This window comes from Pleurodeles waltl, chromosome 4_2 (assembly GCF_031143425.1).
Source record: "Pleurodeles waltl isolate 20211129_DDA chromosome 4_2, aPleWal1.hap1.20221129, whole genome shotgun sequence".
Taxonomy (NCBI): domain Eukaryota; kingdom Metazoa; phylum Chordata; class Amphibia; order Caudata; family Salamandridae; genus Pleurodeles; species Pleurodeles waltl.
In genome coordinates this window covers 513,875,227-513,893,066 of record NC_090443.1, presented here as the reverse complement: position 1 = coordinate 513,893,066, position 17,840 = coordinate 513,875,227, and positions in this window count along the sequence as shown.

The following is a 17,840-nucleotide window of genomic DNA, read 5'->3' as shown; positions in this document are numbered from 1 at the left end:
TGGTGTGATAACTTTGGGGTTGCTCTGAACCCCCAACGGTGGGCTACCTTGGACCAAAAAATGAAACCTGTAAGTGACTTACTTACCTGTTAAAACTAACAATAACTTACCTCCCCCAGGAACTGTGAAAATTGCACTGTGTCCACTTTTAAAACAGCTTATTGTGTTTTATGTAAAAAGTATACATGCTAAAGTAATGATTCAAAGTTCCTAGAGTACTTACCTGCAATACCTTTCAAATGAGATATTACATGTAAAATTTGAACCTGTGGTTCTTAAAATAAACTAAGAAAAGATATTTTTCTATAACAAAACCCATTGGCTGGATTTGTCTCTGAGTGTGTGTACCTCATTTATTGTCTGTGTGTATGTACAACAAATGCTTAACACTACTCCTTGGATAAGCCTACTGCTCGACCACACTACCACAAAATAGAGCATTAGTATTATCTCTTTTTACCACTATTTTACCTCTAAGGGGAACCCTTGGACTCTGTGCATGCTATTCCTTACTTTGAAATAGCACATACAGAGCCAACTTCCTACATTGGTGGCAGCGGTGGGATACAAGACTTTGCATTTGCTGGACTACTCAGCCAATACCTGATCACACGACAAATTCCAAAAATTGTCATTAGAAATTGATTTTTGCAATTTGAAATTTTTCTAAATTCTTTAAAGTCCTGCTAGGGCCTTGTGTTAGTCCCTGTTAGCATTTCTTTTAGAGTTTAAAAGTTTGTAAAAGTTTGAATTAGATTCTAGAAATAGTTTTAGATTCTTAAAAAGCATTCCAACTTTTAGAAGAATAATGTCTAGTACAGATATGAATGTGGTGGAACTCGACACCACACCTTACCTCCATCTCCAGATGAAAGAGCTAAGGTCACTCTGTACAATAAGAAAAATAACAATGGGCTCCAGACCTACCAAACTACAGCTCCAGGAGCTGTTGGCAGAGTATGATAGAGCCAACCCCTCTGTGGATGGCAACACAGAGGATGATGATAGTGACTAGGAGGGTGATTCCCCCCCACCAGTCCTATCTAGGGAGAACAGGGCTTCTCAAGCCCTGACTCCAAAAATAATAGTCAGAGATGCTGGCTCCCTCACAGGAGTGTCCAGCCTCTCTGAAATCACTGAGGATAACTCCAGTGAAGAGGACATCCAGTTAGCCAGGATGGCCAAAAGATTGGCTTTGGAAAAACAGATCCTAGCCATAGAAAGGGAAAGACAAGAGATGGGCCTAGGACCCATCAATGGTGGCAGCAACATAAATAGGGTCAGAGATTCTCCTGACATGTTGAAAATCCCCAAAGGGATTGTAACAAAATATGAAGATGGTGATGACATCACCAAATGGTTCACAGCTTTTGAGAGGGCTTGTGTAACCAGAAAAGTGAACAAATCTCACTGGGGTGCTCTCCTTTGGGAAATGTTCACAGGAAAGTGTAGGGATAGACTCCTCACACTCTCTGGAAAAGATGCAGAATCTTATGACCTCATGAAGGGTACCCTGATTGAGGGCTTTGGATTCTCCACTGAGGAGTATAGGATTAGATTCAGGGGGGCTCAAAAATCCTCGAGCCAGACCTGGGTTGACTTTGTAGACTACTCAGTAAAAACACTAGATGGTTGGATTCAAGGCAGTGGTGTAAGTGATTATGATGGGCTGTACAATTTATTTGTGAAAGAACACCTGTTAAGTAATTGTTTCAATGATAAACTGCATCAGCATCTGGTGGACCTAGGACCAATTTCTCCCCAAGAATTGGGAAAGAAGGCGGACCATTGGGTCAAGACTAGGGTGTCCAAAACTTCCACAGGGGGTGACCAAAAGAAAGGGGTCACAAAACCTCCCCAGGGGAAAGGTGGTGAGACAGCCAAAAACAAAAATAGTAAAGAGTCTTCTACAGGCCCCCAAAAACCTGCACAGGAGGGTGGGCCCAGAGCCTCTTAACAAAACAATTCTGGGTACAAGGGTAAAAACTTTGATCCCAAAAAGGCCTGGTGTCGTAGCTGTAGTCAGTCTGGACACCAAACTGGAGACAAGGCCTGTCCCAAGAAAGATACCACTTCTAACTCCCATCCAGCTAAAACTGGAATGGCCAGTCTCCAAGTGGGATCAACAGTGTGCCCAGAGCAAATCAGGTGTCACACTGAAGCTACATTAGTCTCTGAGGGTGGGGTGGATTTAGCCACACTGGCTGCCTGTCCCCCTAACATGCAAAAATACAGGCAGCAGCTCTTAATTAATGGGACAAGTGTAGAGGGCCTGAGGGATACAGGTGCCAGTGTCACAATGGTGACAGAGAAACTGGTTTCCCCTGGCCAATACCTGACTGGACAAACCTATCCAGTCACCAATGCTGACAATCAAACTAAAGTACATCCCATGGCAATGGTAACTTTAGAGTGGGGAGGGGTCAATGGCCTGAAACAGGTGGTGGTCTCCTCAAATATCCCAGTAGACTGTTTGCTTGGAAACGACCTGGAGTCCTCAGCATGGGCTGAGGTAGAACTAAAAACCCATGCAGCCATGCTGGGTATCCCTGAACTGGTGTGTGTCAAGACAAGGGTACAGTGCAAGGCACAGGGTGAAAAAGTAGAGCTGGAGTCTGGAAAAATGGCCCAGCCTACCAAGAGGAAAGGAAAGTCAGCTGGGAAACCAGCTGCAACACAACACCAAAAAGAGAACCTCTCTTCTCAGGAAGAAGTTCTGCCTCTGAGGGAACTGAGCCTATGGAGCTGGAACCTTATCAGGTTGAGCTCTTGGGCCCAGGGGGACCCTCAAGGGAAGAGTTGTGTAAGGGACAAGAAACCTGTCCCTCTCTTGAAGGCCTTAGGCAGCAAGCTGCTGAAGAGTCCAAAGGCAAGAAAAATGGAACACATAGGGTCTATTGGGAAGATGGACTCCTGTACACTGAGGCAAGAGATCCCAAACCTGGTGCCACTAGGAGAGTGGTAGTGCCTCAGGGGTTCAGAGAGTTTATTCTGACCTTAGCCCATGATATTCCCCTTGCTGGGCATTTGGGACAAACCAAGACGTGGGAGAGGTTAGTCAACCACTTCTACTGGCCCAATATGTCCCAGAAGGTTAAGGAGTTTTGCCTCTCCTGCCCCACCTGTCAAGCCAGTGGTAAGACAGGTGGGCATCCAAAGGCCCCCCTCATTCCACTTCCAGTGGTGGGGGTCCCCTTTGAAAGAGTGGGTGTGGACATAGTTGGTCCACTAGAACCTCCCACAGCCTCAGGAAATATGTACATCCTAGTAGTAGTGGATCATGCTACTAGGTATCCTGAAGCTATTCCCCTTAGGTCAACTACTGCCCCTGCAGTAGCCAAGGCCCTCATTGGTATCTTTACCAGAGTGGGCTTCCCTAAGGAGGTGGTGTCTGACAGAGGTACCAACTTCATGTCAGCATACCTAAAACACATGTGGAATGAGTGTGGAGTGACTTATAAATTCACTACACCATATCATCCACAAACTAATGGCCTTGTTGAGAGATTCAACAAGACATTAAAAGGCATGAGCATGGGGCTCCCAGAAAAACTCAAAAGGAGATGGGATGTCCTCCTGCCATGTCTGCTTTTCGCTTACAGGGAGGTGCCTCAGAAGGGAGTAGGGTTCTCACCCTTTGAACTTCTGTTTGGCCACCCTGTAAGGGGACCACTTGCTCTTGTTAAAGAAGGCTGGGAGAGACCTCTTCATGAGCCTAAACAAGACATAGTGGACTATGTACTTGGCCTTCGCTCAAGGATGGCAGAGTACATGGAAAAGGCAAGTAAAAACCTTGAGGCCAGCCAACAACTCCAGAAGTTGTGGTATGACCAAAAGGCTGCACTGGTTGAAATTCAACCAGGGCAGAAAGTCTGGGTTCTGGAGCCTGTGGCTCCCAGGGCACTTCAGGACAAATGGAGTGGCCCTTACCCAGTACTAGAGAGGAAGAGTCAGGTCACCTACCTGGTGGACCTGGGCACAAGCAGGAGCCCCAAGAGGGTGATCCATGTGAACTGCCTTAAGCTCTTCCATGACAGGGCTGATGTAAATCTGTTGATGGTAACAGATGAGGACCAGGAAGCTGAGAGTGAGCCTCTCCCTGATCTCCTCTCATCAGACCCTAAAGATGGCTCAGTGGATGGAGTGATCTACTCAGACACCCTCTCTGGCCAACAGCAAGCTGACTGTAGGAAGGTCCTGCAACAGTTTGCTGAACTCTTTTCCCTAACCCCTGGTCAGACTCACCTGTGTACCCATGATGTGGACACAGGAGACAGCATGCCTGTCAAAAACAAAATATTTAGACAGTCTGATCAAGTTAAGGAAAGCATCAAGGTGGAAGTCCACAAGATGCTGGAATTGGGAGTAATAGAGCACTCTGACAGCCCCTGGGCTAGCCCAGTGGTCTTAGTCCCCAAACCTCACACCAAAGATGGAAAGAGAGAGATGAGGTTTTGTGTGGACTACAGAGGTCTCAACTCTGTCACCAAGACAGATGCCCATCCCATTCCTAGAGCTGATGAGCTCATAGACAAATTAGGGGCTGCCAAATTCTTAAGTACCTTTGACTTAACAGCAGGGTACTGGCAAATCAAAATGGACCCTGGAGCAAAAGAAAAGACAGCATTCTCCACACCTGATGGGCATTATCAGTTCACTGTTATGCCCTTTGGTTTAAAGAATGCCCCTGCCACCTTCCAAAGGTTGGTGAATCAAGTCCTTGCTGGGTTGGAATCCTGTAGTGCAGCTTATCTTGATGATATTGCTGTCTTCAGCTCCACCTGGCAGGATCACCTGGTCCACCTGAAGAAGGTTTTGAAGGCCCTGCAATCTGCAGGCCTCTCTATCAAGGCATCCAAATGCCAGATAGGGCAGGGAACTGTGGTTTACTTGGGACACCTTGTAGGTGGAGGCCAAGTTCAGCCACTCCAACCCAAGATCCAGACTATTCTGGACTGGGTAGCTCCAAAAACCCAGACTCAAGTCAGGGCATTCCTTGGCTTGACTGGGTACTATAGGAGGTTTGTGAAGGGATATGGATCCATTGTGACAGCCCTCACAGAACTCACCTCCAAGAAAATGCCAAAGAAAGTAAACTGGACTGTAGAATGCCAACAGGCCTTTGACACCCTGAAGCAAGCCATGTGCACAGCACCAGTTCTAAAAGCTCCAGATTACTCCAAGCAATTCATTGTGCAAACAGATGCCTCTGAACATGGGATAGGGGCAGTTTTGTCCCAAACAAATGATGATGGCCTTGACCAGCCTGTTGCTTTCATTAGCAGGAGGTTACTCCCCAGGGAGCAGCGTTGGAGTGCCATTGAGAGGGAGGCCTTTGCTGTGGTTTGGTCCCTGAAGAAGTTGAGACCATACCTCTTTGGTACTCACTTCCTAGTTCAAACTGACCACAGACCTCTCAGATGGCTGATGCAAATGAAAGGTGAAAATCCAAAACTGTTGAGGTGGTCCATCTCCCTACAGGGAATGGACTTTATAGTGGAACACAGACCTGGGACTGCCCATGCCAATGCAGATGGCCTTTCCAGGTTCTTCCACTTAGAAAATGAAGACTCTCTTGGGAAAGGTTAGTCTCATCCTCTTTCGTTTGGGGGGGGGGTTGTGTAAGGAAATGCCTCCTTGGCATGGTTACCCCCTGACTTTTTGTCTTTGCTGATGCTATGTTTTGAATTGAAAGTGTGCTGAGGCCTGCTAACCAGGCCCCAGCACCAGTGTTCTTTCCCTAACCTGTACTTTTGATTCCACAATTGGCACACCCTGGCATCCAGATAAGTCCCTTGTAACTGGTACCTCTGGTACCAAGGGCCCTGATGCCAGGGAAGATCTCTAAGGGCTGCAGCATGTCTTATGCCACCCTGGAGACCCCTCACTCAGCACAGACACACTGCTTGCCAGCTTGTGTGTGCTGGTGAGAACAAAACGAGTAAGTCGACATGGCACTCCCCTCAGGGTGCCATGCCAGCCTCTCACTGCCTATGCAGATATAGATAAGTCACCCCTCTAGTAGGCCTTACAGCCCTAAGGCAGGGTGCACTATACCATAGGTGAGGGCACCAGTGCATGAGCACTGTGCCCCTACAGTGTCTAAGCAATACCTTAGACATTGTAAGTGCAGGGTAGCCATAAGAGTATATGGTCTGGGAGTCTGTTTTACACGAACTCCACAGCACCATAATGGCTACACTGAAAACTGGGAAGTTTGGTATCAAACTTCTCAGCACAATAAATGCACACTGATGCCAGTGTGCATTTTATTGTAAAATACACCACAGAGGGCACCTTAGAGGTGCCCCCTGAAACTTAACCGACTATCTGTGTAGGCTGACTGGTTCCAACAGCCTGCCACACTAGAGACATGTTGCTGGCCCCATGGGGAGAGTGCCTTTGTCACTCTGAGGCCAGTAACAAAGCCTGCACTGGGTGGAGATGCTAACACCTCCCCCAGGCAGGAGCTGTAACACCTGGCGGTGAGCCTCAAAGGCTCACCCCTTTGTCACAGCACCGCAGGACACTCCAGCTTAGTGGAGTTGCCCGCCCCCTCCGGCCACGGCCCCCACTTTTGGCGGCAAGGCTGGAGGAAACAAAGAAAGCAACAAGGAGGAGTCACTGGCCAGTCAGGACAGCCCCTAAGGTGTCCTGAGCTGAAGTGACTCTAACTTTTAGAAATCCTCCATCTTGCAGATGGAGGATTCCCCCAATAGGATTAGGGATGTGACCCCCTCCCCTTGGGAGGAGGCACAAAGAGGGTGTACTCACCCTCACGGCTAGTAGCCATTGGCTACTAACCCCCCAGACCTAAACACGCCCTTAAATTTAGTATTTAAGGGCTCCCCTGAACCTAAGAATTTAGATTCCTGCAACTACAAGAAGAAGGACTGCTGAGCTGAAAAACCCCTGCAGAGGAAGAACAGAAGACACCAACTGCCTTGGCCCCAGACTCACCGGCCTGTCTCCTGCCTTCCAAAGAACCCTGCTCCAGCGACGCGTTCCAAGGGACCAGCGACCTCTGAATCCTCTGAGGACTGCCCTGCTTCGAAAAAGACAAGAAACTCCCGAGGACAGCGGTACTGCTCCAAAAGAACTGCAACTTTGTTACAAGGAGCAGATTTAAAGACCCCTGCAACTCCCCGCAAGAAGCGTGAAACTTGCAACACTGCACCCGGCGACCCCGACTCGACTGGTGGAGAACAACCAACTCAGGGAGGACCCTCCGGCGACTCTACGACTGTGAGTAACCAAAGTTGTCCCCCCTGAGCCCCCACAGCGACGCCTGCAGAGGGAATCCCCAGGCTCCACCTGACCGCGACTGTCTGAACTCCATTTCCCGACGGCTGGAAAAGACCCTGCACCCGCAACCCCCAGCCCCTAAAGAAACGGAACTTCTGTACAGGAGTGACCCCCAGGAGGCCCTCTCCCTTGCCTAGGTGGTGGCTACCCCGAGGAGCCCCCCCCTTGCCTGCCTGCACCGCTGAAGAGACCTCTTGGTCTCCCATTGAAAACTGAAGGAAACCCGACGCGTGTTTGCACACTGCACCCGGCCGCCCCCGCGCTGCTGAGGGTGTACTTTCTGTGCTAATTTGTGTCCCCCCCAGTGCCCTACAAAACCCCCCTGGTCTGCCCTCCGAAGACGCGGGTACTTACCTGCTGGCAGACTGGAACCGGGGCACCCCCTTCTCTCCATTGAAGCCTATGTGTTTTGGGCACCTCTTTGACCTTTGCACCAGACCGGCCCTGAGCTGCTGGTGTGATAACTTTGGGGTTGCTCTGAACCCCCAACGGTGGGCTACCTTGGACCAAAAACTGAAACCTGTAAGTAACTTACTTACCTGTTAAAACTAACAATAACTTACCTCCCCCAGGAACTGTGAAAATTGCACTGTGTCCACTTTTAAAACAGCTTATTGTGTTTTATGTAAAAAGTATACATGCTAAAGTAATGATTCAAAGTTCCTAGAGTACTTACCTGCAATACCTTTCAAATGAGATATTACATGTAAAATTTGAACCTGTGGTTCTTAAAATAAACTAAGAAAAGATATTTTTCTATAACAAAACCTATTGGCTGGATTTGTCTCTGAGTGTGTGTACCTCATTTATTGTCTGTGTGTATGTACAACAAATGCTTAACACTACTCCTTGGATAAGCCTACTGCTCGACCACACTACCACAAAATAGAGCATTAGTATTATCTCTTTTTACCACTATTTTACCTCTAAGGGGAACCCTTGGACTCTGTGCATGCTATTCCTTACTTTGAAATAGCACATACAGAGCCAACTTCCTACATGTGTCATTTATCTTTTTGTCATTTTTTATTAGGTAATTCTTTGTCATATAGTCCTGAAGAGGCCCACAATCAATACGGGCCCAAACGCGTCGACCTTTCAATTTAGGGAGGGGTTGTGAGAAATTTTGACTTTATGCCTACCAAGATGGCTTATGAGTTACATCCCTTTTCAAATACAAATAACAGCAACCATTATGTTGAGATGTATATATTTTACAACCATCTCCTATGTGGATTAATATGTACAGTATTGTTAATAACCACATTCTGAAAAAGTATAAGGATGATTGAAGTACATTCTTTTTTTATATGAGTGAATGTGTGTATATATATTGTTTTTTGTCACATATGTTGTGAATCAATGTTATATGTTTATTTAGGTTTTGCTTATTGCCTGATCTATAATTTATGCAAAGAAGTAAATACATTTATTGTGTTTCAGTTATTAATTTATAGTTCCACTGGTGGACTAATGATTATATATTATTCCCCTCTATTGTACCATTTTTTTTTATTATGGCCAGGGCTGTGTCTGACCAGAAGTCTGAGCCGCTCAGACCAACCCAGGCACTGCTTTCATGCTATCCTTATTATGAAAGCAGCACCAGGGGAGGCTGTGCTGGTGTCCCAGTGAATGTAGAAGAGGAGCAACGAGCAGGGTGGCAGGAGACAGCGGCGGGAACTGAAAGGTAAGTGTTTTTTTTACATTTTATTTTATTTCCTTCTTTCCCCCGTCATCCTCCTTGCCCTCCCAATTGAGAGTTGCAGGGGCTGCCACTGGTCCAGAGCCACGAATAATACAATGTCACTATTAATACAGAGCATGATAATACTGAGTCATGAATAATACTGAGACACCACTAATTTAAAGAGATTGATAATACTGAATCTTTCCTAATAATTGAGGCAGTCTTGACACTAAGCCTGGACAAGTGTTGATACTAAGAGCCTATTGACAATAGTACTCCATGGCTAACAGTACTGAACCACTCATCGTACTCTCACCTAACCCACAGAACAAACAGTGAAACAGATCCACTGATAGTACTGGGCACTACTGAAAATGGATTAAAAATAATAAGCCAATCCTGATGTTTCTGAGATATTGATGACACTAACAGTGTCATTTGGAACCTGGCATGTGGCCTGTTCACCAACCACTTTAGCAAAGGCCACCCTGGCAGAGGACTATCTGGCAAATTTACAGATCACCGCCAAACAGGTGGGTATCTTTATGCCCTCAAAGGAGCCACCAAAATCTTGGATTCACTAAAGACACTGAACTGCTCACAGGGGATGCCTTGTTTATTGTCCCACTCAGCAAAGGCTGCTTTCTAGAAGTAAACACCTTTTAGGAAGGCCTTAAAACCTGTTTTTCCCTTTGTAACGTGGCCAGGATGATGGGCCGGTGTACTCTCAGGATTATTTTTCATAAATGGATTTCACTGTTATAGAGCGTTATGCTTCGTACAGAGGTTCCTGGGCAGTGAAATGTAGTGAGGGTTCCTCCGTCCTCAAGATGGGCAAGACACCTGTTACTATGAACAGGCAGCCAAGTGGCAGAGAGGCTACCAGGTCAGAGCTTTAAGTCGGCATTTCCTGTTTAGACTCCATTGTCAGAAGCCCTGTTTGCCACCTTCCTCTTAATAAGGGTGGGAGAATCACTAGTTTGGTGAACCAAGAGCCCTACCACTTTATGGCAGTCCACCCAACTCTGCAAAACTCTGCATAATGCCCAAAGTCACTGATACCACAGTGCAACTAATGATAATAAGACATTGATGATGCTCATACAGAGCTAGTCCTGGACCTCTATTAATACTGAGTCACTTATAATTGTGAGACTTGGGTAACCCTGACTCAATGTATGTTACTGAGCCACTGATGATTGTATGCAAGACTCAAACCGGTCTCGGCTTACTTGTGTTCATACTCAGAAGGAGCATTGCCTGGCCATTCAGTATAGACTGTCTTTTTTGAAGTAGGGCAAGGATTAATTTACATATGGCTAGTCTTTGGCTTTAATGTCACAGATGAGTGAAAACCAATGGAATGAAAAAAGATGAGAGTGATTACTTTGGTTAAGAATAATTCAGGCACTCCACTAAGAGGGATATCCCCAGACCTAGGTGCCATGCTTGGTGTGCCATAGGACTCACGCCGCACCTCACTGACTGAAACCAGTTTGGGTTTGCTAGTGTTTTTGTTTTGGGGGGATGTGGCCTAGCTGTTTGTTCCAGATCATCCCATGTTTGGCAGAGTCAAGACTGAATTGTGCATGTTTGGTCTATAGCTGTAAAGGCACAGAGGAGTTACACAACACAATAGACTGGTTTGTGGCCCAGAGTGATTACTCGTTTTTCAGATTATTTCAGGCATTTAACCCATAACTTTTTGTGCTTTTTAACAGACAATACCGAGGCACTACTACTAATGGTTTATCAATAATATCTGTGCATGGGTGACTTTTTTAACATGGATGAAATGTCACATGACTGGCAAATTTTGATTAATTTCAGAAGCACATCATTTTGCATGTTTTCACCTGGACAATTTTGATTCAAGCTGAAAATGTCTCGCGGGAACAGCTGCCCATGGCTGAGAGACATGTTCTCCATGAACCACGCTCATTCCTAGATCTCTCTCGACTTGTGAATGCTATGTATGCCCTCAAATCCATTTTTCACGATGGATAATGAGTAGTACAACCACTTGCACCAAACCACTGGAACCACTATCTACCGAACCACAAGTGGGTGTTATACTGCACCACCAACGGACAATATACTATTTTTAGCACAGTGAACATTACTTTGGTCACTCTCGAGACAAATAAAGAAGCCCCACACATAATACACTACTACCTAGCTAGGTCAGATGGGTAAATAATGTTTTACATGATACAGTGATATCTCCATCCGATAGCGACTCTATTACATGCCTAATTGATATTTGCATATGGCACCTGAAACCTGCATGAATCTATAAAAAAAACTGACACATTTGTAACAGTAGTATTATCCCCAAGACAATGGAAGAAAGAATATTTACTTTTTCCTCAACAGCCTTCTAATCATTGGAGATAGAACAGTGTACATTTATTCCCCATGACGCATAAAGAGCCAAGACAAATAGTTAAATTTTAACCAGGATATGCGATTACTACACTGTATTTGAGAACATCTTTGCAGCTGCCAGTTTGCATCCTATTTCTATTACACGAGGGCAAGTCATCAGCATCACCAGACTAATGCAAATTACATTTCATTTCGTTTTACTTAATGTATACAGAGCTTTTGCCAATAAAATAAATCCATATTTCTTTTCACTACTTTCTTTGGATTTTGTATCAAAACCTAAAAGCTCAAGAACACCTTTTATTGTCTCCAGACCAGAAAATCAACAAAGGAGTGTGACTAAATATCAATAGGTAATACAGGTCATGATTCCACACACCACTAGGCACTTATGGGTTGATGGGCTTACCTAGACTGGCTGCCATCTCTGAAAATAGACTTTATGAGTTTTAGGCCAAACAGTTTGCAATATTTGACATTTTTATTCGGCGCACGAAAGACTAATATGTCAAGGTACTCTGAGAGTGCACTGAGGCCTGTCAACTAGTGCCAGTGTTCCAACCCTTTACAAAACCCTTTACAAAATGCGTGTTGAATTGGCTACCCCCAATCAACATCAGTTAACTTACGTATATGTTTCTACTATATAGTACCAAGGTATAGCCATGGCCTGCAAGTTAAACTACAGAATGGCTACCACCCTGCCACTGCATCCTGGAAGAGCAATTTTAAATTGCTAGCTCGACTTTGCCATTTAAACCAATGGCAAAGCATACACTTCCCTTAAAAATGTGTGTAAGTCTCCTCTAAGGAAGACCTGTCGAGCCATAAGGCAGCAAGCTGTATATTATTAAGTAGGACATACAACTGTATATGCGCTAGCAGTAAAAACTCGAAATTGACATTTTTACTATGGAAAGCCTGGTCGCCCGATTGGCTAGCACAGAGTTATACAGTGACCTTTCAGTTGTGCTAACCTTTGAATGGGACCACCAAAATGGGTACTTCAAAGTATCAAATTAATTGTGACATTAAACCCGGCCTGATGCCAAAATCAAATTTAACGTCACTAGCAAGCAAAAGCAATTTGCAGACGGTTGCCACTCTGCTGCCCGGTATTTGCAGTGACTACTCGCAGTTGTTGGCCACCAGACAGCCTTCTACCCTCCTGAGGAGACATATAAACAACTCCCCAGCCTAGTGAAAAAGGGGCCTGCCACAGAGGGAGGTGTTACCTCCACTTGCAGGAAGACAAATTGGGTGTTGGCCCAAAAGGAGAGCTTCATAGGAGAAGCCGTCTTTGTTGGGCAAATGGCAACCACACTTGAGAAGGGCTGACCCTTTGTTCAGGTTGATGGTCTGCCGGTGTGACAAGAGAGGGGAAACCATTTGCAAAACTGGTGTTTCTGTGGACCTGGCATGAGAGCCTGCACCAGCTGCTGGACTGCACCTGTTGCTCCTTGGACTAAAAAAAAGAACACTGGCTCCTGAAAAAGATGATCGAGACCTCCAGCCTGAAAAGGTGAACTCCAAGAGTCATTTGAGTTCCTGCTCAAGGGTCACAAACAATGAAGTTGCCTGCACTGGATGGTTGGTTGCCACATTGAGGATTCCATGGCAAACTGCTAACATGCAGCCAAGAAGACTCCCACTCACTGCTCAAAAATTGCACCTGAGTCTGCCAGACCCAGGAGAGACATCAGAGAGCAGGATAGTCGCCACCAAGGAAGACTAGCCTTCACCAAAGGATACCGCTGGACCTGCTTTGACCGAAGACCAGTAGCCCTTGGTTATTGGGGTTCTGCTGGCTCAAACAAGAACTTTGAAAGACACCGACCCCTTTGGACCAAGGAATAACTCCGGGAAGGCCCATGTTGACTGCACAGCACAGACCATCTTTTAACATCCTTAGCATTCTGTATCCTCAGCATCAATACTACTCCTTGCATTTGCGTGGAACTGGACTTGAGACTGTTCTGGTGACTATGTATCTGTCCAAACACTCTTTATTGGCCCCCTTGAGCTTCTCCTTGTCAGAACTAGTAACCCAGTCTGGACCGGAGTAGTCAAACACAACTCTTAAAAACTTGTCAAAAGTTTCCAAACTTTACAGTTACCAATATTTATTTGAGCTTTGGACTAAAAAGCTGCAATTTACATTTTACGTAAAAATTTATATCTCCACAACCCTCTGGTGGAATTTGCTTATCTTTGTGTCTAAAAATTTCTAACACTATAATCTATTTTTCTAAATTGGTGTCCGATATCTTTCATGTTATGTGCCTTTCCTATTTTGTTGTTTGGTGTTTCCAAATGCTTTACACACGTTCATTTGTTGAAACCTCAAATCTACAGCTATCCAGGGCTGACCAAGAGTTTTTACAAATTAGCCTCAAAGGACCCAAGACAGTTTTGTGACCGTATTACACAGTTAGGCCTCACAATCTCATCATATAATACAACACACTCCATATTACATCAGGCATTAGAGCTAGGTTGACTGTGTAAATGTTGCTAATCTTATGCGATAAACAGAATAAGAGATTTAAAACAAGCATTGGCAAGCCAATAAGGTTCACCTATGCAAAATCTAGTGGCTTTGTCAATGTTTTTTAGACATGCTGCACAGCACCTCTAGCTGCTGTGCAACATGGCTTAAAGTAAAAAAAAATAGGTGCTATTCCATAGCCACCATTTACTGCCTCATAGCACTGTTTTTTTCTTTAAGCCCTGTTCCACAGCAGCACACGCTGCTGCGCAATACCTGTAAAAACAGAGCATTAGGGTGGGAAGGCAGACAACACAAACAGGATGGCCAGGAAATGAGGGGAACAAACATGAGACAGCTGGAGGGGATGGGAAACATACACAAGCCAGTCAGAGGAGGATAGGGGTTGGAGAAAACAGACAACGGGAGGAGGGCGGGGTGGGTGAAACAGACAGAAGGATGAGGGCAGGTGATGTTGGAGCATGCGCGCTGTAGGTGAAACCTGCAGCTTTCACTGACAGCATACGAGCTGTAGGCGAAACCTAAAAATTTACCTCTAGGGAAAAAGACAGCCACAGGTGTGGAAGGGTGTCCAGGGTGGTGTGCCATGCGTAGTGATAAGCGTGTGTATAGAGAGTGTAAGTGACCACCAGAGTCTGACAAGGGATCTTCAACGTGTTGGTAGCAGCCCTTTCTTAGTCCCTCATTCCAAACCCACACAATATACTCCTACATCCTGCACAGTGCTCGCGCCACGCCTAGTGAGAACAATATATAGAAACAGTTCAAATGACCCAGCCGCCGTGACTGCTAGAGAGAGAGACGAGCTGACAAGTCACTCTAGTGGTGTCTTCAGCAAGCGCGAGCCGAGAGAGAGAGAGAGAGACGAGCTGACAAGTCTCCGGAGAGGTGTCCACAGCAGCTTGGGTGATAGCCCCTCCTGACCCTCTTCTGGACCCTCGCTGTTTCTTGGTTCTCCATCACCACACTCACTGTACGTGTGCCTCTCCTAGCGTAGGACGTGCAGGGAGAATTCAAATGAGCACTAAGGACTTGACAAGTTGCGCAGGAACTTCGCACACATGGGTTAAGTGCGCAGGCCTGGGTGCCTTGAGCTTAGCGGGATGTCCCACACGCTGTGAACACGTTCATCACTGAACGAACTGCGGAAACTGTATTCATGACTATTATTTTTGAAAACCTCCATACATATTGCGAGTATGGCACACTACTATTAAAATATTGTTCTTAGTGAGCAATCTTCCGACGAGGAAGATGGACATATTCCACTTGCAGTGAAGCTGCCATTAAGAAGAAGGAGCTTATATAAAGAAACACCTAGCCCTAGACCGGCAGAAGGTAGGCGCTAAAGGCTTTAGTGTACCCAGCAGCTAGAGACATCTCAGCTCACAACACAGGATACACAGCACCACTGATCGGAAGTCATGACATGCAGGCAGACTTCCGACACTTCCGTCATACATCTGCTATCTTCAGGGTCGGACTGGGACAAAAAAACGGACCCGCCACTAAAATAAAAGCGGACCCTTTAGCGAACCAGATAGTTAAACAAGCATTTGCAACGCAATGGGTCTCGCGTTTGCTCGAGTTAGAGTTATTGCACTGTAAATTCCTAAGTGGAGTTTTCTTGTCAGATAAATTGAAAATGAAAAGTGAAACAGTTGACATTAGGGAGCCCATTCAAAGCACCACGGCTGCCATGAGCATGAGTGCGAAAGAGAGACACAAAAGGAAAATGAAGTTTGCTTGCAGTCAAACGTATCGGTAAAAGTGCAAATATCCATGTAACAGGGTTGCTTGCCAAGGTGGTAACAAAACTGCACTAAGGAGGGACAAACGTAAAGCATTTACCAATAATAACAAAGGACTTTTGAAAAGCAAGCCCATGAACCAGTCATAGTAATGAGCGTGCAATGGACATGGTTAAAACACCACAGATAGATTACAACAGGCCAGAGCGCTTGCACGCTCGACCTAAAAAGTGGCCCACATTTACAAATCAGGCAAGTTTTGAACTTGTAAAGACATGCTGTATGGGTATATTGTAAGGTGTGGAAGACTGCATGTATTCATGTTTACTACAGGCAATGTTTGTCTCAATAGCTGGGAAATCAAGAGTGAAAACTGTCCACTTGGCCATAAAACAGGCCCACAATCTGCAAAAACACCGGCTGACTGATCTGTCAGAACAACCTATCAGGCACTGACTGAGTGCCCCATAAGCCAGTCCCACACTTGTCACCATTAAGCATTCTTCCAGTCTTTCCTTGAGACAAACCTAGGTCCACATCTCAAAGGAAGGGGTGTTCAGGCCCTTAAAGCACACTGACCAACCCTGTTTGAAGAAGAAAGTGAAAAAGTAATGCACAGAAATGTGCAAGGGAAAAATCCTTTGCCATGCTATACTAGTATCAGCTGCAAGTGGTTTCTTCGCAACATGCTGCCTCAGCCAGTAGCAGTATGGCAGACTAAAGCGTCCTAAACTACTTACAGTGCATGTTAACTAGTGCTAGGATCAACACAAAGTTAAAGACACATGTATTAAGGACATACATGGCAACCCTCCCTGTTGGAAATGGCCCTTTTTGGAGGGCTATCCCCAGACTTTTTTCCTTCTTCCTCCTTTTTCTTCAGATCTTTTTTTGCTGGTTTATTGTCTCTGCGCACTTTATCTCTGCTGATCGGTGCTAAAGTGCAATTGTTCCCTATGTAAATTGTACTGGTGATTGGTTTATTCATGATCAGCATAGTTGATTTACTAGTAAGTCCTTAGTACAGCGCACTAGAGGTGCTCATGGCCTGTAAATCAAATGCTACTAGTGGGCCTGCAGCACTGATTGTGCCACCTACATGAGTAGTCCTGTGAACAGGTCTCAGACCTGCCACTGTAGTGCCTGGGTGTGCAGCTTTAAAATGCTAATTTCACCTGACAAGCCAACACCTTCCTTTTTATTACATGTAAGGCACCCCTAAGGTAGGCCCTAGGTAGCCCCAAGGGCAGGGTGCAGTGTATGTTAAAGGTGGGACATGTACTGATGTGTATTATAAGTCCTAACAATGAAATACTGCCAAATTCGTTTTTCACTGTTGCAAGGCCTATCTCTCTCATAGGTTAACATGGGGGCTGCCTTTAATTATCCTTAAAGTGCTGTTTCCCTTTGAGAGCAGATAGAGATCTGGAGTTTGGGGTCTCTGAACTCACAATTTTAAAATACATATTTTGGTAAAGTTGATTTTTAAAATGTTTGTTTGAAAATATTACTTTTAGAAAGTGGACATTTTCTTGCTTAAACAATTCTGTGCCTCTGCCTGCTTGTGTATTCCACGTCTGGGTTAGACTGACAGTTGGGCTGTTGTGAATTCCCTCTAGACAGTGACATAAAGGGAGCTGGGGGTGAAGCTTCATATCCTGATGGGCCATCTGGGCTCGAGTGGAGGGAGGAGTGGTCACTAACACTTGAAAGGGCTGTGCCTGCTCTCACACAATGCAGTCTCCGACCCCCTGGAGTGTGTCTGGGGCCAGGATCTTGTGAACAACAGAGACTTTCCTTTGAAGTATGCCTACTTCAAAGACAGAAAGGGGTATAAGTAGTGGACCCAAAACCTCAGACGTTTAGAATCTTTCTGGATCAAGAGGAATCTCTGCTAAGGAGAAGAGCTGAAGAGCTGAAGGAGGAGTACTGCCCTTTGCTGTGTGTGCTTTGCTGGGTTGGCCTGCAGTTGCTGCTTCTGCCTTAAAAGAGAGCAAAAGGTGAACTTTGCTGTGTATCCTGCTTGAGAGAGTTCTCCAAGAACTTGGATTAGCGCTTGCCTCCTGTTGGAAGTCTCCAGGACCCCAAAGATTTCAGTTTCATCTGCTTACAGCACTGGGAACTGTGTGTTTTGTGGTGTTCAGAAAGAAAAACCACTGTGACGTCACCAACGACGCCGCTGGCCTGCACTGTGTCC